This window comes from Canis aureus, chromosome 36 (genome assembly GCF_053574225.1).
Source record: "Canis aureus isolate CA01 chromosome 36, VMU_Caureus_v.1.0, whole genome shotgun sequence".
NCBI classification, from domain to species: Eukaryota; Metazoa; Chordata; class Mammalia; order Carnivora; family Canidae; genus Canis; species Canis aureus.
The window spans coordinates 26,256,231-26,281,755 of NC_135646.1; the positions used below are offsets into that span (position 1 = coordinate 26,256,231).

Here is a 25,525-nt window from a genome sequence, read left to right on the forward strand (position 1 = left end):
GCAAAAGTCACTTGATGTGTATGATAAGAAGGTTTCTAACAGATGTCTCTTTGATGTAAGATATAAAACGGCACATACCTCATTAAACAACACATCAAAAGCATAAAAATGCAACCATTAATCTATATTTCATAATTTCCCCATAATAACTCTAAGCAAAACTCATTGAACACAAATGAAAGAGCTGTAGAAGAAGGTGATATTAAAATTCACATATGGTTCAGTCCTGTTCCTTTGAATTCTATCAGGCATGTGTTGGTCCAAATTGAATATAAAGAATGAAAAACAGCTTAATAGATGAGCGATAACTTAGGAACTTTTCCAATAGGAAAGATGCCTACTTTCATGAGTTCATCAAAAATGTATATGTTATCAAAGAATGTTAGACTTGGTTGAGGTACTAAGTACCATCAAACTCAATTCTTATGCTTTTAGATGAGTCAAATGAGCCACATAGCAATTACCTAACTTGCTATAACTCATCCAATTAATCATATTAGAATCCTGATTAGAATTGAAGTTTTTGGACAAATGTGTCAGAGCAAAGAGCAGTGCTCTGCCACGTTCTTAGAAGTATACTTTATATCTTGGAGAATCTGCATTTCTTAGGGTTGGAGAACGCCTACCTTAGAGATATGTGTTATTTGACAGCATAAACAGAGGCCCAAAGCAGGTACTATATGACATACAGAAAGGGGTATCATCACTGTAGAAAGCCTCTTTGTTCACTTAATGCCGACCTAGCTTTATCACTCTTTGGTTATGGCAGATAGAACTTTCGTACACACGTCTAACACTGGTGTTTCTTATTTCCGTCACTATTATCCTTGTCCTCACCAGAAACCTGGTGGGAAACCTTCTATCTATGCACTTTAAGTCAATTATATGTCTAATGATATACATAATAATATAAAAATTATATATATATATATATATATATATATATATATATATGGCTTTCTTCAACGTTTACCTGACTCTAAGACCTATTTTCTGAAACCCTGAGGCCAATTTGTTTCCCTTCCGTGGCACTCCACAGTGACCTTTCCTAAATCAGTCATCCAGCAATTATCACACCAATCTCAGCTTGATTTACTTGCCTCATCCAGTGTATGTGCCTTGAGCCTGGGAATTGGATCCAATTCCTTGTTGTATTTCCAACATCTAGAATTGTGTCTGGCTTATTGTATACACACACACACACACACACACTCACACACACATGCATCACACAAAAATACACACACCTTTTTGACCAGATGAAATAATTAACCCATATTTTGAGAAAAAAAAAAAATCCCTGATTACTTATTTTCAGTTTCCAATTTTCTCTGAAGTGTGTCTGTCATTTTCTGGAGAGGATAACAAGTTCCAAGATTTTAATGGGGTTTAGGCAATTTATTGTGTTATAGTTGAATGGATTGCTTTTATGTACTGGTGAGATGAGTTCATTCCCTAGAAAATCCTACTTGATCATGAATAATTGTCCTATCTTTTTCTGTAAAATACAATGTAGTTTTTTGGTCTCCCCTATCCTGCTAGATCATTAATGGCTAGTTGGAATTTATTTGTGGCAATCTTTAGTGAGGAAATAACCAATGAGCAGTAGTTTGGTTTGCTAAAAGAGTGTCCTTGTGAATATCTTTATTTTATTAATAATGTCCAGGCTTTGATTATCTATAAATATAGTTGCTATCGTGACAGTTAAATACTCATATAATACCAACATATAATAGAGTACAAGGAAGAATCATATCAACAAAATAAATTATCTACCCTTTACCTATACCTTCAGGGTCTTGAAATCATGCAACATATATAAATTGTAATATAACCTTACATGAAATAGTAAATAAAATAATTGTTAAGAAGTTTATCAAAAACTCGTATTCAAATTCTTATAAAGAACTGTTTTATTGCAAACACATTGATATTGATTATATTATGTAGTATCTTTGTTATATAGTAAGTATGCCCACAGATTCCTCAATTTATTTCTGTAAGAGGAGGGAATAACTTGCATAATGCAAATTTATTTACTTTTCTCCTCCCCAGCTCTATAACCTGAATTGAAGCCATTGCCAGCCTTCTGCATTTGGATGAATAGAAACTTTTACTCAATGTTTAATTGCAGATATTTAGACTTCAAACTATTCATTACAATTTTGGATACATTTTAATATAGCTATTTATCATAAAGTAAGTGTGTTCTCTGGAAAATAAACATAGTTAGAACAGATAAATCATTAACAATTTTATTTACATTTTGAGTAGATTCCTCCTCTGTTGCATTTTGTTCATTGCTCCATACTACACAGAAATAAAGTTATTAAAAATTCAAACTGCACAGAGATTTTATGGACAACATCTATAACTACGATAGCATTTGGTCTCAGTCTAAATTTATTAAATCCTTTTGAAGAAAAATAGTGCCAGTTAACAATTATTTATTACTTATCAGTGTTTTGCATGTATTATACTTCAAATCCTATGTCCAAGGAGTTTGGTACTATTTTTATCCTTCTTTTACAGATATGAGGAGTAAAACACAGAGAGGTTAAGTAACTACACAGTTTGTAAATAGAGGATCCAGATTTCAAACCCAGACAATTTCTCAGCAGGCAGAGGGAGAAGCAGAGTCTCTGCTGAGCAGGGAGCCTGATGCAGGGCTTGATCTTAGGCCCCCAGGATCATGTCCAAACCCAAAGGCAGACACTTAACCAAGTGAGCTACCCAGGCACTCCACTCTTCTGCTTTTCTAAAGAAAAATATGTTCAGCTGTATCCAGGTGGATAGAACTTTAATTGTCCTGAAATGATTTTATGGTTAGTTTTAAATATTCTGGTCCTTTTAAATATGCTTGAAAATCAAAATCAAATAAGGAAATCTTTCTCTCTTTTTTTATTTTTAAAGATTTTATCTATTCATTTTAGAGAGAGAGTGTATGTGGGAGGGGCCTAGGGAGAGGGAGAAGGAATCTGAAGCAGATTCACACTGAATACAGAGCCCCATGTGGGGCTTGACCCCACAACCGCAAGATGGACCTGAACGAAAACCAAGAGCCGGCTGCTTAACCCACTGAGCCACCCAGACGTCCCAAGTAAATCTATTTCTTGGAGCAAAAATGGGATCACAGTTATACTTCTAATACTCAACTTTTTAGTATAAGAATACCATATTTACTAGGTTAAAGTAATTCTTTCCAGAGGAAATGATTTGGACTTTTGGGTTCACTGAGGCAAGTTACCCAATTGAAGTTTCTCTTAACAACCAGTGATAGTTTTAAATTCCTTCTTCATGAATTTAAATGTGAAAAGAAGTTTTGATAGCTTTGTTTTCTTAAACCGATTTATTTTAACAGCCCAGCAGGATAATCTGCCTCACAGAGTCATCTCTAGTAGGTTACAGCATCATAGTATTCAGTAAAACCTTCCTGATTTGATAATTTACTTATCTTTATCAAAAGATAAAGTCTTGTCATCAAGACTCAAAACAATGTTTAAGTTGCTGCAATTTGAAACACAAATTATCCACCTTAAAACTTCATTTAATAAAATAGCAAAACATTTTAAAAGTTACAGTTTTGCTTGGATTTATCTACAGGTTAATGAGGAAACTCCAATATATACTAGAGTGTATGTGATGTGCTGGTGTTTGGGAGAGGGTAATCTTTGGAGAGGTAAACAGTAAGAGAAGAGAGGGTGTGGTCCAAGGATTATAAATTGAAATACCTACAAGGACCAGGCAGGAGCAGAAAAGAGAAGAAAGGAATGAGGTAAGGGAGGTAGCAAACCAAGAGATGTACCCGTTTAAATATGGTAACTCCAACCAATTGTTGACCTATAGGGAAGAGCCAAATCACTAGAGCCAAATCACTAGAGCCAAATCTCACTGTTCCAGAGCCACAGATGGACCATGCTATTTACATGAGTTATTTTATTCTCATCATAATGTCCTGAGGTGGGTTTCATCATTTGCATTTTTCCCATGGGAAAACTGAAGCTAAGATAATTTAATTGCTATCTATCTCAACTAATAAGCAGTAGAGCCAGGCTTAAATCCGAGCATCTTTTGGCTCAGTAGTTTACTGTTTGTTTGTTTTTTTTGGGGGGGTGGGGTGGTTAAAGGATTTTATTTATTTATTCATGAGAGACACAGAGAGAGAGGCAGAGACACAGGGAGAGGGAGAAGCAAGCTCCATGCAGGGAGCCTGATGTGGGACTTGATCCCAGATCTCTAGGATCAGGCCCTGGGCTGAAGGCGGCGCTGAGCCACCCGCGCTGCCCCATAGTTTACTTGTTGAAGAATGTTGTCCACCCCTAACACATATGTGAACAAATTTGATGGAAACAAGACATGTTCACAAAAAGAAAGAGAAAAATGCAAAACAGTATGAGTAACATGTCAAATAAATGACTAATGGGAAATCAGGGATTAATCCTGGACTTATCAATAGAATGGTTAAAAAAGTTAGACTTGTTTGAGATCTCCAAGGAAAGAAAGACCAAGTGAATTAGGTAGTAATCAGAGTAGAAAATGTACAAAAGAAGAAATATGCAGAGGTTTTCATGAAATGTTGAGGAGAGACATTAGCCTTGGAAGGGGAAAAGTTACTCTGGGGAGTAAAGGGAGAAATGGTGGAGTAACAGTTTAGATGTACAGCAGTGATTAGATTGTTCTCAAACTTTAGTAATCGATTTGGATTATGAACTGAGAGAAAATAACATGAATGGCAATATTTTTGTAGAAGACATGTACTTGATCGTTTCTCTAATTTCTAAACATAATCTAACAAAATACAAATGCATAGACACACACAGAGAGACACACATACATACGTGCACGTGCACACACACAAGGGTTAGAGGATTTTCCCAAAGTGGAAAGAAAGGAAGACTATCTGCACATGAACATCCATTACCCTCTATACATGTAAAAGAGAGTGGAAGGCATGGTATGGTGTAAATCAACAAGATAATTTTACACACACACACACACACACACACACACATTATATAATTATAGGTAAATAAATATTTAGGGGGCTGAGGAAGGAAATGGTGGCCATTTGTGGTCTCTTCTTGCTTTCCAAACATACTGCCACTGCACAATAATAAAGCAATAGAAATGCATGTTCACTTTTTTAGTGCACTATCCTAAGAAAAGCAGTATCATCCTACCACTCATAAATTTAAGGACTCTCTTCTTTAGTATTTTAAAGTAAGAAGAGTCATCACTTTGAATCCTGTACTCAAGATACATATATATATATATATATATATATATATATATATATATATAAAATGCTAGTTAGTTTTGAAATGATTCATTCAAATGTACTGCAGACATCTCAAGCTTTAAGGAAAAAAAAAATCGTGAAACCAGTATCGGATTTATATACACATCTGTAATTTTAGCCAGTTTACAAAAACATGATACCATTGCCATGAATTTTTGAGAATCCATTCATTTAGGAAACCCAAACGGCATAAAGAAGTGAAATTGATTCATAGTTGGGCAAAATCTCCACCTTGCAAATATTCTCAGTTTTGACATTTTTGTTGAGAATCACTCTCTCCTCCAATCTCTTTCCTACCTCCAGCACACAACCATTTAGGACATTTCACCTGCCTTGTTTCAATTTTTTAAAAGCAAAACAACGTCAACAATGCGTCTAAGAATGACCAGGCCATAATTATATAGCTGTATGCTAGGAAAACCATTGTTTCTTAAATGATTGTTTTTCCATAGTCTTATCTAGAATTGTAGAATTGACTGTTCCTCCATTTTAAACCTGAGGTCGAGTAGAATTTTAAAAGCCTATATATCTAGTATTTTTTTCTTTGAGTACATTTGCATTTACTTCTCTTGATTTAAGACTAAACCAGAGAATAAAGTGGAATCATACACATGTTAGGTTCATTTATTTGTGTAAAAAAGAAACACATGGTGATAGGCTACCAGTGATCTGTAGATGACAATAACAGCTCGTGTCGAAAATGATTCTATGTAAGTAAGAGTTATTCTCAAAATAAGGCCATATATAAAGTATAAAAATGAGAAAGACAATGCCCACAGGGAACTATCTTCTACACACTAAACCAGCCATTATTGCATCATTAATCTTAATTTCTTTCTTACCTATGAAATCTGCGTGTTTCTTATGAAAGCCTGTTATGTTATCTGCATCAATATTTTCTGTGTAGTTTGCAGTTGAAAGCCAGTTAAGTGCAGAGCTAACTTTTTCACTTAGTAGGGAATGTGCTATCATTTCCTTTTATCTGGAACACAGGAGACAAGCATAAATATTCATCTCATCTAGAGAATAAGAAAGATTGCCACTAAAAAAGATGATACCATAGAATTCATTGCTAGAAAGACATGTTAATAATAAGTCCTATTTTTGTTTCACTTTACGGCCATAATGTGGTCATGATGATAAGAGTGGAAACATCCTGCCGGCCAACATGCTTTTGCTAACACGCTTATTCTGAAATTTTATAAAATCATATTTTCTTATATATACATGTATTTTACCCATTTATTTGAATTTGCTCTCCTATACTGAGAATGCATTTAACATAATGGTTTCCCTACATTAATTCACCTTGTTTTGTGGCTTTATTTCCTCCTTTCTTTGATAAATATCTCTAAATATCTCACATTTGATCCTGGGGATGTAGATAATGGACTAAGCAATTGCAAAGCCCTCAGGTTAGGGCATTCAGTCAGCACAAGACCTCTTTTTCTTTATCACATTGTCTTTGTTTTCTCTCTTCACTGGATTGCAGAACCACTCAGCATTCCTCCTCCCCATTCTACTTTATTTCCCAGGCGGGGATATTAGGAGAGGCATGTGTCTTCCCTTTCCGATCAAATATGCGAAAGCAGAAAAACTATGAAATTAAAAGGAAAAGAAAATCTGCTTATAAATATATCATTTGGTCCCTCACAAATAGCCAGTCACCCATTGCAAGGTTACTAAATGTGTGTCACTCACAAGGCTGAACACCGGGTTCTATTTGTTCCTAGCAGGATAGACTTGCTCCAATGAGAAGGGAAGTGTTAGGAGACTTGGATTTGATTAAACTAAAATTGCCAAGTAACTCTCAATGAGTCCCTGTTTTCCAGTACATTTTGGCAAGGTTGTTTGAAAGACTGATGCAGATTTGTCATAAGCAATGGAGAAACCAGAGACAAGAAATTCAACTTACAAAGTCCCGTTCCACATCAAGGAATTTAGAGAGAAGAAGGAAAAAAGCCATTTTTGTTGAGGTGCAAAGAGCTATACCAAGACTAATTTTAGTTGGAGAGTACAGCTACAGCCCATAATATAGCTCCCGTAGGAGGAAATGGACAGTTTTGTTGCTGTTTTACTTTTCCTTAAACAACAGGCTTTGCTTTTTCTGACTTTGAGTCTACAGCTTGTTTCATAAGCCAGGAGAGGACATAGAGTGGTATGAATTGTGTTAGCTCTATTCACTTATTTTAAGCAAAGCACCTTCTGTGGCCGGCCAGGGGAGGGAATGGGCTGCTTTTCCTCTGGAAACTGGTAAGAATAGTAATCAGATTCGAAAGTCTGCACAGCAAAATCTGACTTGATCAAGTGAAAAAGGAAAGCCAGCCTTACAATCAACATTATTCATATTTCCGATAATGCTGTAAAGTAGAAAGATCTTTTGTCTCTGTTTTGCTGTTTCTTCTTTTTAAATTTTCATCCGATAAATGATGAAAATGAGGATCAAATTATGTGCTTAATGTTATGTAACTTGAAAGTGGATAGCTGGAATTCAAACTCCTGCCTATATGAGTCTAAAATATTTTCACTTCGATATGCCTAAAAATCAAGGATCTGCTTAGAAAGACTTTATTTATATAGAAAGGGATGGGTATTTATCAATTATGTACCATGCACAAGCTCCAGGGTAGGTACTAGGAACAGACAGGCAAATAGGACGGATTACTTGCTCTCAGTGGGCTCCGGTAATAAGCTAAAGTGATTCTTATGACAAGCCTTCAGAATGGACTCTCTCTCTCTCTCTCTCTCTCTCTGTATATATATATATATATATATATATATAAAGGAATATAAAGGAAATGTGGCTTAAGGAAAATATGGCTCAGACCGGCTCAATAACTAAAGGAAAGTCAAATGGAATAAAACCAAAAATTATGATTGAATTTTTTTCTTTTAATTTTGACACCATGACAAACGAGAAGCTTACTGGAACAGGCATTTGAGGCATAAAAGTGGTAAATAGCCATTTTTACGTGACTTATTGAGTTAGGGATAAATGGGGCTAGGCAGGGCTAGGTAGGGGGCCACGGAAGCAGGCTCACAAAAATCCCCAAAAACGCTGAGGGGTAAGGAAACCAGAGATGAGGGAACAAGCCAGACCACCCTGCCCTAGGTGTGGGCGGGGAGGGTGTCTTGTGATAACAGCTACTTGTAGCCAACAAAAAATCACCAGACTCTAAAAAGGGAAGTAAGCCATTAAAGGTGTTATCACTAAGCCTTACTCAATGGTGGTATCAGTAGATAATGTTAAAAGGATGTAGGTTCCCTGGTTGCCTTCCAATAGAAGGCCAACCCTACAAGGCCAACCCTACAAGGCCTCAGTGGCAGCATGTCGTGTCGGGACCCCTCTCACTCCTGAGAGCTTTCTCTGTATCTTTCCTTAATAAACTTCTATCACTTTACTCACTCTCCTGTGTCCTCGAGATTCATTCTTCGACTCTGTGAGACAAGAACCAAGCTCTCCTGTATCATTATCATAGAATTTATGCCTTCCATGTCCTGTGAGTAGGTACTATTTTACTCTTACTTTTAACACTCATATGAAGTCCTCTTTATTTTTTTTTCACTCCTTTATTTCTCCACTGTCTTTTTGTTACAGTTTTTAGTGTTGTTGATATTGTTTCTTATTTTCTCTAATTGTGTTTATTTTTCCTCTAAATCCCAATTCGGGTCACTTTCTTGGTAGGCAATGATTCTTTTGGAATAAAACTAAAAAAATACAGAATCCAAATAAGAAAAATGTAACTTACTATTTATTTCCACATGATGAAATGTTTTCTTGTTCAAGGAATTTTATGAACTGATCTTAAAAAGCATCTGGAGGTGGAAAGGTTCTAAATAAACAGAAATTATAACATGTGATAAGTTGTTTTCATTTGGGAAATAGTTTTTTGTTTATTTTAATCCACTCCAATTTTCAAGTATCTAACTGCTGGTAAAAAAATTATAGAAAAACATTAAAAAACAGAGGTGGTGGGTGGAGGGATGGGTGAAGCAGGTGATGGGTGATGAGCAACCTGTTGTGATGAGCACCGGGTGTTGTGTGGAAGTGCTGAATCATTATATTGTACACTTGAAACTAATATTATACTGCATGTTATCTACACTGGAATTAATATATATATATATATATATATATATATATATATATATATATATTAAAAAATATGTCGCAATTTTTAAAAAGCTTTTTGGGGGGGTGCCTGGGTGGCTCAGTTGGTTGAGTATCTGCCTTCAGCTCAGGTCATGTTCTCGGGGTCCTGGGATCTACCCTTACATTGCCCTTCCTACTCAGTGGGGAGTCTGCTTCTCCCTCTAATTCTCCCCCCTTGCTCATACTCTCTCTCTCTCTCAAATAAAAAAAATCTTTTAAAAAGCACTTTGGAATGAATTATGCTTTGATACTTTACTTTTAGAGTTTGACAAACTAAACACACTAAGAATTGAAGCCTAGATATTTATAAATGATCCTTTACTATTTTTTCTATTATGCTGAAACATATATTTAAAATATATCATTAGTCATTACCCCACTTTGTTTTTGAAAAATATACGACTTGGCTTTGCTTTCATGAAGAAATATTTATGCTTAGAAATACAGCTTCATTGTAAAATAATTTTTATTGTTAGAAAGTTTCACTGGGCAAGCAGTTTATCCTAGAAAAATTAGAAAATATAGATGAGTTTAAGGGGAAAAAAGGAAAAGGAGCTTAAAACCACACCTTTTGTTTCATTCAACATTTAACTATTTTCATCCATATATTTCCATTTGCTATTTCTACGCATCTTTCATATCTATTTATATAAAAACTATACTTTAAAATATTAATGGAGTTTATATACATCGTATGTACTTGCGCATGTCTGTATATGTATGTGCTTAATGTTGTAAATCTTTGTATAAAAAAATGTGGTCAGGAAAATTGTTACTCTTTCTTGCTTGAGGGACCTAGGATATGCTGCCAAATATTGAGATAAGCAGGCGATAGTCTTTCCTTTTTATGTGATGTATTAGAAAACCATCAAGCAACATAATTATATTTCTTTCTTTCTTTCTTTCTTTCTTTCTTTCTTTCTTTCTTTCTTTCTTTCTTTCTTTCTTTCTTTCTTCTTCTTTCTTTCTTAAATAAATTTATTTTTTATTGGTGTTCAATTTCCAACATACAGAATAACACCCAGTGCTCATCCCATCAAGTGCCCCCCTCAGTGCCTGTCACCCATTCACCCCCACCCCCCGCCCTCCTCCCCTTCCACCACTCCTAGTTCGTTTCCCAGAGTTAGGAGTCTTTATGTTCTGTATCCCTTTCTGATATTTCCCACTTATTTTTTCTCCTTTCCCCGTTATTCCCTTTCACTATTATTTATATTCCCCAAATGAATGAGAACATATAATGTTTGTCCTTTTCTGAATGACTTACTTCACTCAGCATAATACCCTCCAGTACATCCACGTTGAAGCAAATGGTGGGTATTTGTCGTTTCTAATGGCTGAGTAATATTCCATTGTATACATAAACCACATCTTCTTTATCCATTCATCTTTCGATGGACACCCAGGCTCCTTCCACAGTTGGGCTATTGTGGACATTGCTGCTAGAAACATCGGGGTGCAGGTGTCCCGGCGTTTCATTGCATTTGAATCTTTGGGGTAAATCCCCAGCAGTGCAATTGCTGGGTCGTAGGGCAGGTCTATTTTTAACTGTTTGAGGAACCTCCACACAGTTTTCCAGAGTGGCTGCACCAGTTCACATTCCCACCAACAGTGTAAGAGGGTTCCCTTTTCTCCGCATCCTCTCCAACATTTGTGGTTTCCTGCCTTGTTAATGTTCCCCATTCTCACTGGTGTGAGGTGGGATCTCATTGTGGTTTTGATTTGTATTTCCCTGATGGCAAGTGATGCAGAGCATTTTCTCATGTGCATGTTGGCCATGTCTATGTCTTCCTCTGTGAGATTTCTGTTCATGTCTTTTGCCCATTTCATGATTGGATTGTTTGTTTCTTTGGTGTTGAGTTTAAGAAGTTCTTTATAGATCTTGGAAACTAGCCCTTTATCTGATAGGTCATTTGCAAATATCTTCTCCCATTCTGTAGGTTGTCTTGTAGTTTTGTTGACTGTATCCTTTGCTGTGCAAAAGCTTCTTATCTTGATGAAGTCCCAATAGTTCATTTTTGCTTTTGTTTCTTTTGCCTTCGTGGATGTATCTTGCAAGATGTTACTGTGGCCAAGTTCAAAAAGGGTGTTGCCTGTGTTCTCCTGTAGGATTTTGATGGAATCTTGTCTCACATTTAGATCTTTCATCCATTTTGAGTTCATATTTGTGTATGGTGAAAGAGAGTCGTCTAGTTTCATTCTTCTGCATGTGGATGTCCAATTTTCCCAGCACCATTTATTGAAGAGACTGTCTTTCTTCCAATGGATAGACCCCCCCCCCAAAAAAAAAAAAAGCCAGGGGAATTTTAAAAAAGAAAACCATATCTGGGGGCATCACAATGCCAGATTTCAGGTTGTACTACAAAGCTGTGGTCATCAAGACAGTGTGGTACTGGCACAAAAACAGACACATAGATCAATGGAACAGAAGAGAGAACCCAGAAGTGGACCCTGAACTTTATGGTCAACTAATATTCGATAAAGGAGGAAAGACTATCCATTGGAAGAAAGACAGTCTCTTCAATAATTATATGTTCTAATATACGTTACAAATAGAATTTCTTTGTGGTTATTTAAAAATTCCAGTGGAATGTACACCTTATGAACTAGAATATTCATCCATCATGAGACATATACATACATTATCTCCTTTGATGTAATTAAATTACTCATAGATACCTGATTCTGATTAGCTGATAGCTATCTTTGTTGATTTGGACTTACTCTCTTCTGTACAAGGAGAAATTTATTATATTAACACTGGAGTCTTTCTTACAGCTCCAAAATAATTTAACTTTGTGCCTTAACACAGTCTTTAGTCTGCCATCAGATTAAAATAGAATCTAGTTAAAAGTGAAAAAAAATTCACTAGGTATGTGATAGTAAAAGAAATTGTAAGATGTTTGTAAAAAAACCACAGTTAAGTATGTTCAATAACAAAAAACCTTCCCTTCAAGACAAGTTTTTGCATATTATTTCTGATAGTCAAGTATCGTAAAATTTTTAATGTAACTATAACAAGGAAATTTCTCATATGTAAAAATAATGTCTAACATACTTCTTTCCAAATCTTAATTTACTTTATTTCTCACACATTCTCAGTCATAAGTTCTACTTCAAATGCAAAAAGTAGTCAATATTAATAAAAAGTGGAATATGTGAAAACGATTTGATTTGATCCAATGACAATATTAATATGCTTTTTGAAATATGAAGATGAATAATTTCCTTTTAAAAAATTGTTAATCACTGTAAAACAACTCCTTTGTAACAAATATTTCAAACATTTATTTAAAATATTATTTTCATATTTACATAAAATATTTAGTTCTCTAAACAACTGCTGTATTACATAATGAAAAGGATGAAAAAATTATGTTAATGGATTTTAAATGTTTTTTTGAGAGAGAAAGGAGAGAGAGAGAGAGAGAGAGAAAGAGAGAGAGAGAGAGAGAGCGCACATGTATGAAGAGACGAAGGGCAGAGGGAGAGGGATAGAGAGAATCCTAAGCAGGCTCCACACCCAGTATGGAGTGACTTGGGGCAGATTCATGACCCTGAGATCACAACCCCAGATGAAATCAAGAGTCAGACACTTAACCAACTGAGCCACCCAGGCAGATGTAAGTTAATGAATTATTAAGGTATTTAGATATATAGCAGATACCCTGATTCCCATTTGCCTTTTTTTTAGAGCTCTGCCTCTCAGGGGGTATTTTGACTTGAAAGCATTTTCTGAGAAAAGGGATTGTATTCATGGTAAGCTCAGAAAAAGATGTACTTATTTTATAAAAACGTGTCTTCCTATAAGTTTATTAAAACATGTTGAAGATAGTATAGGAGAAATGTAAAGACAAAAGAAAAACATTTCTGAAAGTTAAATCAGATTATTCAAAATGATGAACATATCTCTCTGAATATTTTTAATTTTAATAAGACCATGCATAAATGTGTATGATTGATACATATTCAGTTATAATAATTATTTCAGCTAAAGATATATATACCTTTGATGTATCTAATTAATTATCTCCAAGATGGTACATATATAGCATCTGTAATTGAAAATTACAGTCACCTAACTTTTCATACAATCTTGTTTTCAAGAAATGCCAAATCTAAACTTTTTGAAAAAGGATTTTATTTATTTTAGAAAGAGAGAGAGAGAGAGAATGGGATGGAGGTAGAGGGAGAGAGAGAGAGTGTCAAGCAGACTCTGAGCTGAGCTTGGGGCTAAGTGCCAGGCTCCATCTCATGATCCTGAGATCACAACCTGAGCTGAAACCAAGAGTCTGGTGTTTAACTGACTGAGCCACCCAGTTGCTCCCCAGATCTAAACATTTATTTTCACCTTTCAAAGTTCTTTTTATTTCCTTTCTTTTTTAAAAGTTACTTTAACGGCACAAGCAAATGCATAGCTACTTTAGTTGCTCACAACCACTTGTTAACCTTCGACTTTATCTGAAGTATAAAAGCAAAGGACTTTGGAAAGCTTAGCTCATTTCTAAAGACTTGAGCATAAGGAAGAGGCAGAGAGAAAAAGTATAAAAACAGTCCTTTGTGCTAAGGGTCTTAGCCAGGATGGATTTCCTATCCAGGACCGTGATGCACAGCGATCTTCTTATATACATTTGATGTCGCTGGAAAATGTGGCTTGTTTCTACGTAGATGTTGTTCCCCTCTCCATTCATCTCAGCCTCTCCTTCATCTGTTTTCTGTTTCTCCTTAAGTGTAGACTTTACCTCATTAAGCTTTAGCTCCTTTCTCAGCTTCCCACACAGATCTTTGTTTCTCCAGAGCTTTTTTTATGTTCTCATTTTTATCCTGTAGCTTTTGATTTTCAAGTTTTGCTTCATATTTTACATAGGTCAATTATTTCTTTATTCATTCTTAATATCTTGTTTTATCCCTCATTATTCTGAAATAGTAGCTTATCTTTAATGGATTTTTAATTACCTTATATAATATATTCTAGTATTGTGCCTTTTAATCTTTGTACTAATATGCTTAATTTTTAATGCACTCCTATTTTAGAATAATTTGGATTTAGAGAATTGTGAAACTAGTACAAAGAATTTACATAGACTTCATTCCTTGCTTTCCCTATTATTGACAGCTTACATTAGGATGGTACATTTGTCACAATTAATGAACTAGTATTGATACATTATTAACTAAAATCTGTTCTCAATTCAGATTTCCTTAGTTTTTATCTAATATCCTTTTTCTATTCCAAGAGTCCATTCAGGATAATACAATGCATTTAATTGTCATGTCTTCTTAGACTTTTTGTGGCTGGGACATCTTCTTAGACTCTGCTGGTTTTTTGATGACCTGAACAGTTTTGAGTACTGGTGAGATGGTTTAGAACATTCTTCAGCTGGCATTTATCTAATGTTTTTTCTTATTATTTGGTTATAATTAAAGGTTTTGGGAAGAAGAACACTCAGGTAAATTACTATTCTCATTACATCATATCAAGGGTACATACAGTCAACATTGCTCGTCACTGTTGATGTTGACCTTGATCACCTGGATGAGGTAGTGGCTTTTCAGTTTCCCCACTGTACAGTTACTCTCCTCCTTGCTACTTCCTATAACAAAGTATTGTACTATACACTTTGGAAGGAGGTCACCATGCCAGTTTACACCTAATATGTGGAGAATTTTTCTTTCCATTCTTAAATATCTACATAAATTAGTTGGAATTATCTACACAGGATATTTAATTTTTTTCTTATGCATATTCTGTTTAGTAATTTTGTTAATATGGAAATGTATTGGATATCAATATTAATATTAGATATTTATTATTTTATACTTCATTTTATACTCCAATTCCACTTTATTTATGCTGTTGCAGGACTCCTGAATCCCTTTGATACACTTCCAATATTTTTTGTTGTTGTTCTCTTGGTGTTTCTGTTTGTTTGTTTTACTGATTGCCTCATTTCTGGCATTAAATGATGCTGTGTGTTTTTTCAGTGCAGCAAACTTTACACGATTTTATACACAAAATTTCATTCCTGGCTTTTCTTTCTGCTATTTTACCTTATTTTCTACATTTCATTCAACTTATATTTTATTTAATTGTATTTTATGTAGGAGTAAAAAAACATTTGCATGATAAATCAGTGCACACATAGACAAATGCTAGCACAATGCATACATAGATAAATGCTGGTTGTTGATGACTCATTCCATATCCATTCAATATTCTGAGCTCACATGCAGCTGCAGTGGACAGGTCTGCATATCAAGTTTTTGTATCTTTCCTGTTTCTTTCCTGCTCAGACTATATGACCCAGTAGATACAATTCTTTGGGGTCTCTTGGAATCTTTCAGTAAAAGGTACATAGACTATTTAGACCCCCCATAGACATAATAGACCTTTCATGTTCTGGAGGAAGGCAATGTCTTCTGCAGCAGAGAATCACTGTCAACAGTGAAAATAATCATGTACTGTATGTTGGCTAATAGAATTTAAATTGAAAAAAAAAAACTAACTTTCAAAAAGTAGCTTCTAAACTTGCATTGGGCTCTACTAGAGACTGAGTGACTAACCATGGGACAGTAAGGCTACATGAGCAGTCCTAGTCATCAAGTGATGGGTCTTATTAGATCTACTAAGTCACAAAGTTGAGCAAGAGCAGCACTGAGCCAACATGACATGGAAATTAATTATTCAGAACCCAATTGCAATTAGTCCAGAGATACAATCAAGTTTTATGAACAGGTAACCGTTTTGTGGGTAGGAAAGCTTTTCCCAAAGCTTAGATTTTTTTTTCAAAATATTATATGAATACTTTAACGCAAAAATGCTTAACACTTAAAACTAGCAAAGCTTCATTTAAATTAAAACTCCATTGAACTAAATACAGATGGTTAAACCCAAGAATTGTACAGTAGTTGATTTCTGCTATATAATGCCAGTTCTAATGCAACACAGCAGGAATTGCATCGTTAGCTGTCACTTCCTCCTTCGCTCATCTGAACCCTATGGGGTGAGGGAGAGGGTACTCAAACAGACACAAACAAAATACAGCCAAATAAACTGTGCAGTGATTTCTAATGGTTATAAACCCATTTTGACTAAGCTGTCCAACCCAACAGCTGGGGAATAACTGCAGATATTGTTTCAGAGCTGACAAGAAGACTAGTATCTGGTTCACAGATGGTTCAGCTCAATACATTGATGCAAGCTGAAAATGGACTGCCAACGAACCATAGCTACATGCATGTGTAGCCATAAGGGTAGTTGTAGAATTTCTCAACAGTCTAAACTGTGAGTAGTACACATGTTTATATCACCTTAATATCATGAGAGAAGTTCTTAGAGGTAGGGTATACTCAAAATTTTGAGAAGTGATAAATTGGTTTGTTGGACAGAAGTCTGGAAGGAGCAAGAAAGATCAGAGACTAAGAGCTCTGGAGAAGGAAGAAATGTATTGATGGATGGATAGGAGTGGGCACATGTGCAGATCTTCTTCTTTCTCCTTCTTCTTCTTCTTCTTCTTCTTCTTCTTCTTCTTCTTCTTCTTCTTCTTCTTCTTCTTCTTGTCTCATTAAAACCTCAATCAACAGAGACACTTTATGACTAGGTGAACAAGATGACTCATGTAGATCTGATAGGCTTTGTCCTCAGCCACCTTAGTACTTGTACAATGGGCCCATGAATGGAGTAGACATGGTGACAGAGGTAAGTAGAGTCTAGGCATAAGACCAAAAACATGGGGTTCCTTTTGCTGAGACTGGCTTGTCTCCTGCCATTGCTTGACTGATGTTGAGTTTTTGAAATGGCCCCACTCGGTGATAGGTCGACTGCCTAAATTCCTCTTATATGGAGGGAACAGTGATTTATCACCCCTGAGATTTGAATTGTATTCTGTGGGTTTGTTATCTCTGCCCTAAGGGCTTTTTTGGCATCACTATGCTAAGACTTTCAGAGTTTTTTATTTACTTACATAGGTTCCTGCTAGAATTATACTGGACCAAGGGATGCTTTTAAAGAAAAGAGAGCTTGAAAATGAACCTATGATTATGGGATCCTTGGGTTCTATCATATGTGATGTCACTGACTAGCTGCTGTCCTGAAAGAATGGAAATGTCTTTTTTAAAAACACACTTCAGAAACTATTTTGAGAATGATACTTTGCAAGATTGGTGTCCTATTTTTTAAGATATCTTACATATTTTGAACCAATAACTGTTGTACATGCTAAGTTTCTGACAGATTAAATGAGTCTAAGAAATCAGAGGTGGAAAGAGGCGTGGAACTTCTTGTTTAGCCAAGTGACTCACTTGGGAGCTATAATTTTTGTAATTCTTTTCTCCAGAATTTTGGTCTTTAAAGGATTAAAATGCTGGCCTTCAAGGGAGTATAATTCCATTAGGGCCTCAGTAAAATTCTGGTGAGCTTAGAGCTCCAATTTTCACCTTGTAATTCTGGTTTCCTCATACTAATATACAAGCAAGCAAAAAAGGAGTGACTATAATGGGATGGGGAAAATTGTAATTATCATGAGAAGTGAGGGTTCTTGTGACCTAAAGGGATCCAGGAGGAATATGTCTGAAACTCAAAAGACTCATACAGGAAGCTCTTGGTGCTTCCGTATGTGATAATAAATATACACAGGCAATTACATCTGCTGTATCCTAGTAAGGGCAAGGCAAATGAGGACTCACACCTCACTGATAGAGTTTTGATGACACCTCCCAGAAAGAGATGCAGACCTGTGGAAGGGTTGGCTGAAGGTGAGGGAAATCTAGAAGGGGTGGTAGAGAAGGAAGATGAGGAGTATTAGCTGTGGTTTTGAGGTTGTGGGTTTTAAACAGTAAACATCCCATTTAAGGCTTTTTTTTTGTTTTTTTGTTTTTTTGTTTTTTTGTTTTTTTACAGTCTGTGCTTGGTCACTGTCCTTAGCATTCATAATGGAGCTGACTCCGTTGTAGGCATAGCAAATTTTGACTAGTGTCAAGATTTGACAGTGACACATCTCCCAGTCATTTGACTGGGCATGCATATACACGGTTCCTTCCACAATGTAATTTTCATCTTCAGAACTTCTCAGTATTCTCCAAGAAATAGGATGTAAGCATATGGAGCTATAGAACTTGCCTGTTAGAAAGGAATCATCTATTAGCTAAGACCGGAAAGGGGCATAACGTTGTACGTGTTTGTTGTCAAGTATCCATAAATATATCCTCTATAATTTTCATTTAGAAAATATTTTTCAATAAATATTCCACAAATCCCACAGCAAAATACTTCTGTACAAAATAATGGTCTGTATTTTGTATCATGAATAGTATTACATAATGAGCTAAATAAATATTGGATATAAAACCAAACTGATGGTGACTCAAATAGAATGATTTATGACCAAAACCAGCAAATGCTTTTTAGCTCGAAATTGAGTGATTCTCTGTTAAATAAGCATAATAGGCTTCTGCTATACATTATATCTGACTAGTCAAAATATAAATCTGAGTACTGCTTATGATTTGCTTGGCTTACCTTTAATCTATTAATTAAACATTGTCTAATCTGTGAAAAATAGGACACTTTTGGCAGCTGTGCCCCACAGGATTTAATTCCTGAAATGACTAAATTCCAATCTACTAGCCATCCAATTAATTGTGTTAAGCACTAATCAGACGCTCCACAGATTTCTCTGGTTTCATCCCATTTCCAGAAACGGAAATTGTAATGCAGATATTTATATATGTATACCCAAACTATGAACCTAATCTTTTAAAAGGCTGATCAAGTGAGGGAAAAAAAAACCTCAAATTTTTTAAAATTACACCTGGATTTATTCTAAAATCTTGGTCTTTTTCAAACTTTAATTGACTCCAAATGTACTTACAGTCTCTGGAAGTATGAATCCTTTAGTAGTTATGACTTTTTCAAATATTTTGATTTTACTCCATTTGGCATATGATATTTGACTCAGAGCTCTGATATTTATTTATATATTAAATATTAGCAAATCTAAATTTTCTTATTTATATTATGGTGAAAATAAATGTAAATATAAGTTTTAATATTCGATTTCTTTGTTTCATTTGCTCCCGTAGTAGTATATAAGCTAGAATTTAAGAACTCCATGATATATAGAACTTGCACACAAAATAGAAGATAATTGTATTATTTGCATGATTAAACTTGAAAAATAATAACTCTAAGTGAAAGCTTCCATTACAAAACTTGCATTTATTATTAAATTGTTCATACAAGAAAATGTGCTGAAGCCATAGCATATAAGAATGTGCCTATAATAAGCCTAGACTTTTTAGTAAACAGTTTCTGGATGCTGGAATGTAGTTTTGCTATTTTTCCATAGTTTTGACTGACAGTATCTGCACTAGTTGACAAATTAGTCACTCTAAATAAATACTAAACTGACCTGAATTCTGCAATTAGTAGTGATAAAATTTGAAGGAGATCATTTGGAAGATATGGGAAAAACTTTTATCATTTAAGGACATTTCTCATAGAATCTACATATGAGAAAGAGGTTTCTATTTACATAAAAGTAAATTCTCTCAGATTAAATTTATTAATAAAAACTAAAAATACCTGAACAGATTTTTTTTTTTTTTTTTTTTTTTTACTTTCCGTTTATTGTAACTTGAATCCAGTGGAGAAAAGTGTGGCAAAACATCTGTCTCTTATGTGCCATGAGTTAGAAAACTAAGAGAAATAAGCTTAAGGTTTTGTCACTTATTCAATTTTATAACTACTTTGAGGTTTCGCTTGGGAGTGTCCAGATGAATCTGGATCAGAATGTGGAAGTCAGAAGAACTGGTTCATGGATGGCCTTAGAAGCTCTAGCATAAAGGGGAAGATCTAAAACTCAACTAAAGTTTTATAGGGCCATTACTATTTATATATAAGGGAATACATGATATGCTCTGTGATTCAGACTCATAACTCTTGAGATCGAGGCTGCCTACTGTTGAACTCAAAGTGCCCCTACTTCAGCTGCCATTCTCTGCTCCACCTTCTTAGCCTCTCACCCCTTGCCACTTAAGAATTATCCTGTGATGGAAAAGTAGCATTAGGCTCACTTCAACAAACTTCTTTCTCTTCAGAATACTGGCTCCTCAAGTCCTGGCTTCCTTGGTATCTCCCTGATGGCTTCTGACAGAAATATGCCTGTTAATTTATATTTTGCCCAGATTTTATTGTTGCTTGATTTTGTGAAAAAAGGATAATTTACAAAAATTTTCTCTAAATTATCGAGATATTTACCTGGAAATCCCACTTTGACATTTATTTCTCTATAGATTCTGAAATGGGCAGAGAAGAGATGTGTCATTTTTTTAAGGATCCCCTAAACATAATTTGGAAAAGTAGAGATGGAAACTATATAGAGTGAGATGAAGAAAAAAGTAGGTGGAGAAAAATAGACAGGAATGGGCAAGATGGAGCATTTAGTCAGATATGAAAAAGGAGATTTCTGGCACCTTGATGACATATAAGAGCTATCCATGGTAGAATCAATTGTCCTCATATGAAGGTAAACTTAATGGTCTTAAATACCTGTAATATAATAGTTTTCCATGCTAAGTTAAAAAAGTACACTTTCTATGTAAGTAAAATTCAATCTGTATGTAAAATTTATATTTTTGTATATGTTAAATATTACAATATTTAAGAGTATTTCATAAGGTACCAAAATCATATTAGAGCTCAATCACCAAAGGGAGGGGGAAATGGAAACTTCTTTTTAAAGATCTTATTTATTGGGGATCCCTGGGTGGCGCAGCGGTTTGGCGCCTGCCTTTGGCCCAGGGCACGATCCTGGAGACCCGGGATCGAGTCCCACATCAGGCTCCGGTGCATGGAGCCTGCTTCTCCCTCTGCCTTTGTCTCTGCCTCTCTCTCTCTCTGTGTGTGACTATCATAAATAAATAAAAATTAAAAAAAATAAAAAATAAATCTTAAAAAAAAAAAGATCTTATTTATTTTTATTATTTGTTTGAGAGAGAGAGTGAGAGCAAGTGCAGAAGAGGGGAGCACAGGGAGGGGGACAAGCAGGCTCCATGCTGAGTGCAGAGCCCAAGGTAGGGCTTGATCCCACTACCTTGAGCTAATAACCTGAGCCAAAATCAAGAGTCCAATGCTTATCTAACTGAACCACCAGGTGTCCCCAAACCAGAACCTTCTTAAGGTCAATAATAATTTCCCAGCAAGGTTAGTGTTAAGATGCTTGATATAATTATCACTTTGGACTATGTTGGCTTCACAAAAATCATAATTTCCTACAACCATGCGTAGCTAGGATATATCACATGAACATTGATCCATGTTCCTAAGTTTTGGAATACTTCGCTATTAATTTAATTGGATTTTTAAACAATATTTCTTATAGAATTTATATTATTGATCAAAAATTTAGCAGAAATAATTAACTGTATGAATCACTGAACATTTGTTAAGGTTGTTGCTGCTGAAAATGCTGGATAAAAAGCATAAGCAGTCCTTGGTTTGCTTATTGCAGAGTCAAAATTTTGTGTATGCCTTAAAGTACAAGGTTCTTCTCATCTGCAAGTTTTGTTTGACCCTATAAGTGACTAAAAAATAATGAGAGTAATAATACCCTAAAAGATTTCCAAAGCTTTGATGCATCTTTCTGGAATTCCCAGAGATATTTTATGAGCCTCTGCTGCATCATCTAGGAATTTTTGACCAAGATGAACCTTAAGGAAGCTGCCGTGAATTTGAGTGTCTCTCCTATGTAAAAAGAATATGTAAATCAAAGCATTACTGAAATGCATTAAATGCTCCATTGCAAAACTTCATGAATCAAACATGGGCTAAGTCACACTGAATTCTGTTTTATAATTGTGTGGTTTACTTACTCTCCTAAAAAGATAACAAAGAAAACCCCTCAAGGTACTTTAAAAAATCATTAATTTACAAATCCTCAAACTTAGGCCTGAGAAAGAATAGTGTTACTTTCCAAATAATATACAATTTAGAAAGGAAAAGAACAAACACCTTGGTAAGTGATTAACTTACCTAAGACCAACTAATGTGTTAACATTGGAGAAAGAAGCAATACCTTGATCTGTGTTTCCTGTGCTGTGTTCACTTGAGCTGATTATATGGAAATGGCAGGACAGGAAAATGAAGAAAAAAATCAACTTTTCATTTCAAGCTCCAATGACACTTTTTCCAGAGGCACCAGGCTGATCTTTTTTAGACATGTAGTTAAACCATGTAGATTTAATCCAGCATCCTAGGAGTAGTCATTGATTGAAAGTATGGGGCATGTGTCAGAAGTGAAAGTAGCCAGGAAAAAAATAAATGTTCTCATTAATGAAGCACAGTGTTGTACACATTTTTCAGCTCTCAATTTATATCCCATATTATTATAAGATTATATTACTTCAGAATTAGGTATGTTATAAAACATTGTCAAGCTCAACCTTATTTCATAAAATATTATATCTGGTATTTCAAGAAAGGTTTGTGAAACTTCCTTATTTACTCAGCATGTGGTATAGAAAGTTCTGTTTTAGAAAGCTTTCCAAAAAACATTGTTTTGGTATTGACATATATATATAAAAAAAAACAATATGCCTTATATCTCCTTGCTTATTGGCTATATTATCTGTCTTGTGTCTGGTTATTTACGTGCAAATCTGTACATTTGAGAAATACACTTCTATTTCCTTACAGATAGTTTGTTAAAAACCTGACATAATGCATCCCAGCAAAACTAACTGTATGATTGTCAATTCACATAGGATAGAGCTACTATTTCTCACTCCTCCAGATGCCTTCTCTGGGTCACCAAGAACTCCTTTGTCCTCAATCTTCCATTTCAAGACTGAGGGTATCGGAAGGCATTTTTTTTTTTTTTTTTTTTTTTTTTGAGGCTGAAGGTATTAGAAGGCAGTTTTCAGATAATTGAGGATTTCACAGTTAAACTATTGACCAACATAATTTGGAGACTATCTCATTTAAATGGAGAAAAACTCTAGATCTTCCTTTGTATAAACCTACACTGTGGATCATCATGTCCTTTGTGGTAAACATCAAAATCTATATAAGACAAACCCACAGATTTACCCAACCACTTCTGTCATCATCTGTAGCTATATATTTAAAATACAGCTATATAGATATATAAATATCATATATTTATAGCTATATACTTATAAACATATAAAAGTTTATCTAATCACCTATTATCTATCATCTCTCTCTCTCTCTCATTCTCTCTCTCTCTCTCTCTCTCTCATTTCCCTGTACCTACTGAATTTGATCCCTTGGGAGTACATAACAGAGGGCAATCCTCAGGTAAGAGTCATTTGGAACAAACCAGTGCAAACATGGTGAGATAAGACATTTTAAGATAAAGATTAAAGCAGAAAGTTGAAGATAAGGATACATATTTAAGTTACTGTGGAGAAAAAGAAAAGTGTAGGAAGACTTTGATCAATGATAGTGATGAAAAAATGAGTAACTTCAATCAAAAACACCCAAAGCACTTTATAAGCCTGGAAAAATAAATTACTGAAGCCTGGGTAATTTGGATCAGAAGCATGAAAGTACTAATAGATATAAATGAAAAAGCAGCATTGGTCAATCCAGTTATTTTCCGATGATGCAAACATCTTCACTCTACATTTGAAATGGTGATCAAAAAGTACTTTAATCAATATAAATGAAAAAGCAGGATTGGTAAATCTATTCATTCTCTGGTGATACACTAATTTCATTTTTACTCTTCATTTCCAATTATGATCAAAAATACATTGAGAATTAGATTAATTTTATAGAGGTTCATGGTTGAATATGTATCTGCTTATCATTTGAAGCTATTGAAAGCAATCGTGTAATTTTCAGAAGATTCTAGTGTTTCAGAAAAAGTAAAATCATTTTAAGTAATAAATTTATTTATTAAGTTTAAAGCAATATTATTGAGGGTGAAACATTTAAATAAATACATGGAGGCTGATATTTTTTGAACACATTATACATAAGGAACTGTTCTAAGGGCTTTGTGTGTTTCATCCTCTGGACAATCTTAATAAAGTAATATAATATTTTGCCAATTTTATAGATTTAAAAGCTTAGGCTCCTAGTATATTATTTGTCAAAGTACACATACAACCAGTAAGTAGTGAAGCCAAGATGTATACCTAGGGAGCCTGGCTCTAGGGTTTAAGCTCTTATCTACTCTATCTTTCTGTCTATCTGTCTTCCTGTTTATCTGTTTATCTATCCATCCATCATTGTATCATGTATCTATTCTCTCTCTCTCCAACTCAGGTGGAGAGCAGTGGAGGAGCAATTTGCTGAAATTCTCACAGCCCAGATCTAAAACGAGACCTTTAGGAATCTCCTCTCCCAATGTAAAAAAAGAAATAATTGCCATTTCTCTAATTCATAATGCACTGAAAGCTACAGAAGAGAAACTCGAGATAGGGTTTAGAACCATATGTAGTAGGAAAATAGAATTTAAAAACAATAATCAGATATTACAGTAAGAGATAATAACTTAAACTAGTTCATTCAGTTCTTACAATTTAAAACAAGCTGATGAGGGTAATGAGTAGCCAGATTTTATTTGGAGTAGCCATTGCACGTATGATCCCGTGTAGGGTCAGGGTGTCTCAGCCTTGACACTATTGATATTTTTGACACAAATAACTATTCTTTCCAATGTGATATCCAAACATGGCTTCAGACATTGCTGAGTATTACACGGAGAGGCAAAACTGCCTCCGAGAACCAATGATCTAAAATACTGGAAGGGAATGCCCGTGTTTGACATCACTTTGGGGAAGTTTGCTAACATCTGGGAGATTTATAATTACTCAGCCCTTTGACGGAAAGTCTGTATAGCTTTGACACAGTTGCCCGTTTACAAAAAGATCACTCGTAGTGACAATCACACCTTTTTAAGTGATACAGTTTGTTTTGCCCACATAATTGAGAGTTAACTGGCTGTGGTAATTGGTCCAATTGGACATGAATGTGTCCTTAGAAAAAGAAAAATTAAAGTGCTTTCATGTCTGTGGAAATTCCCTCTGAGTATGAGAGTGATGAATAA

The 25,525-nt window shown here is 34.9% G+C and overlaps 1 long non-coding RNA gene across 8 annotated transcripts in view; it reads right to left on the reverse strand.

Annotated features, from left to right (window-relative positions):
* LOC144305908 (uncharacterized) overlaps nucleotides 1–25,525 on the reverse strand; it is a 108,085-nt gene that overhangs the window by 58,580 nt on the left and 23,980 nt on the right. For 2 of the 8 annotated variants that reach the window (XR_013372932.1, XR_013372934.1), the window contains 4 exons: nucleotides 22,523–22,699; nucleotides 9,049–9,132; nucleotides 6,608–6,896; nucleotides 6,142–6,281 (listed from right to left, as the gene is read on the reverse strand). This is a non-coding gene — a long non-coding RNA (uncharacterized LOC144305908). Of the gene's footprint in view, nucleotides 1–6,141; nucleotides 6,319–6,607; nucleotides 6,897–9,048; nucleotides 9,133–21,910; nucleotides 22,192–22,522; nucleotides 22,700–25,525 lie in introns of those variants that run through there. The other 6 variants (XR_013372937.1, XR_013372939.1, XR_013372935.1 and 3 more) reach the window with 5 other exon arrangements.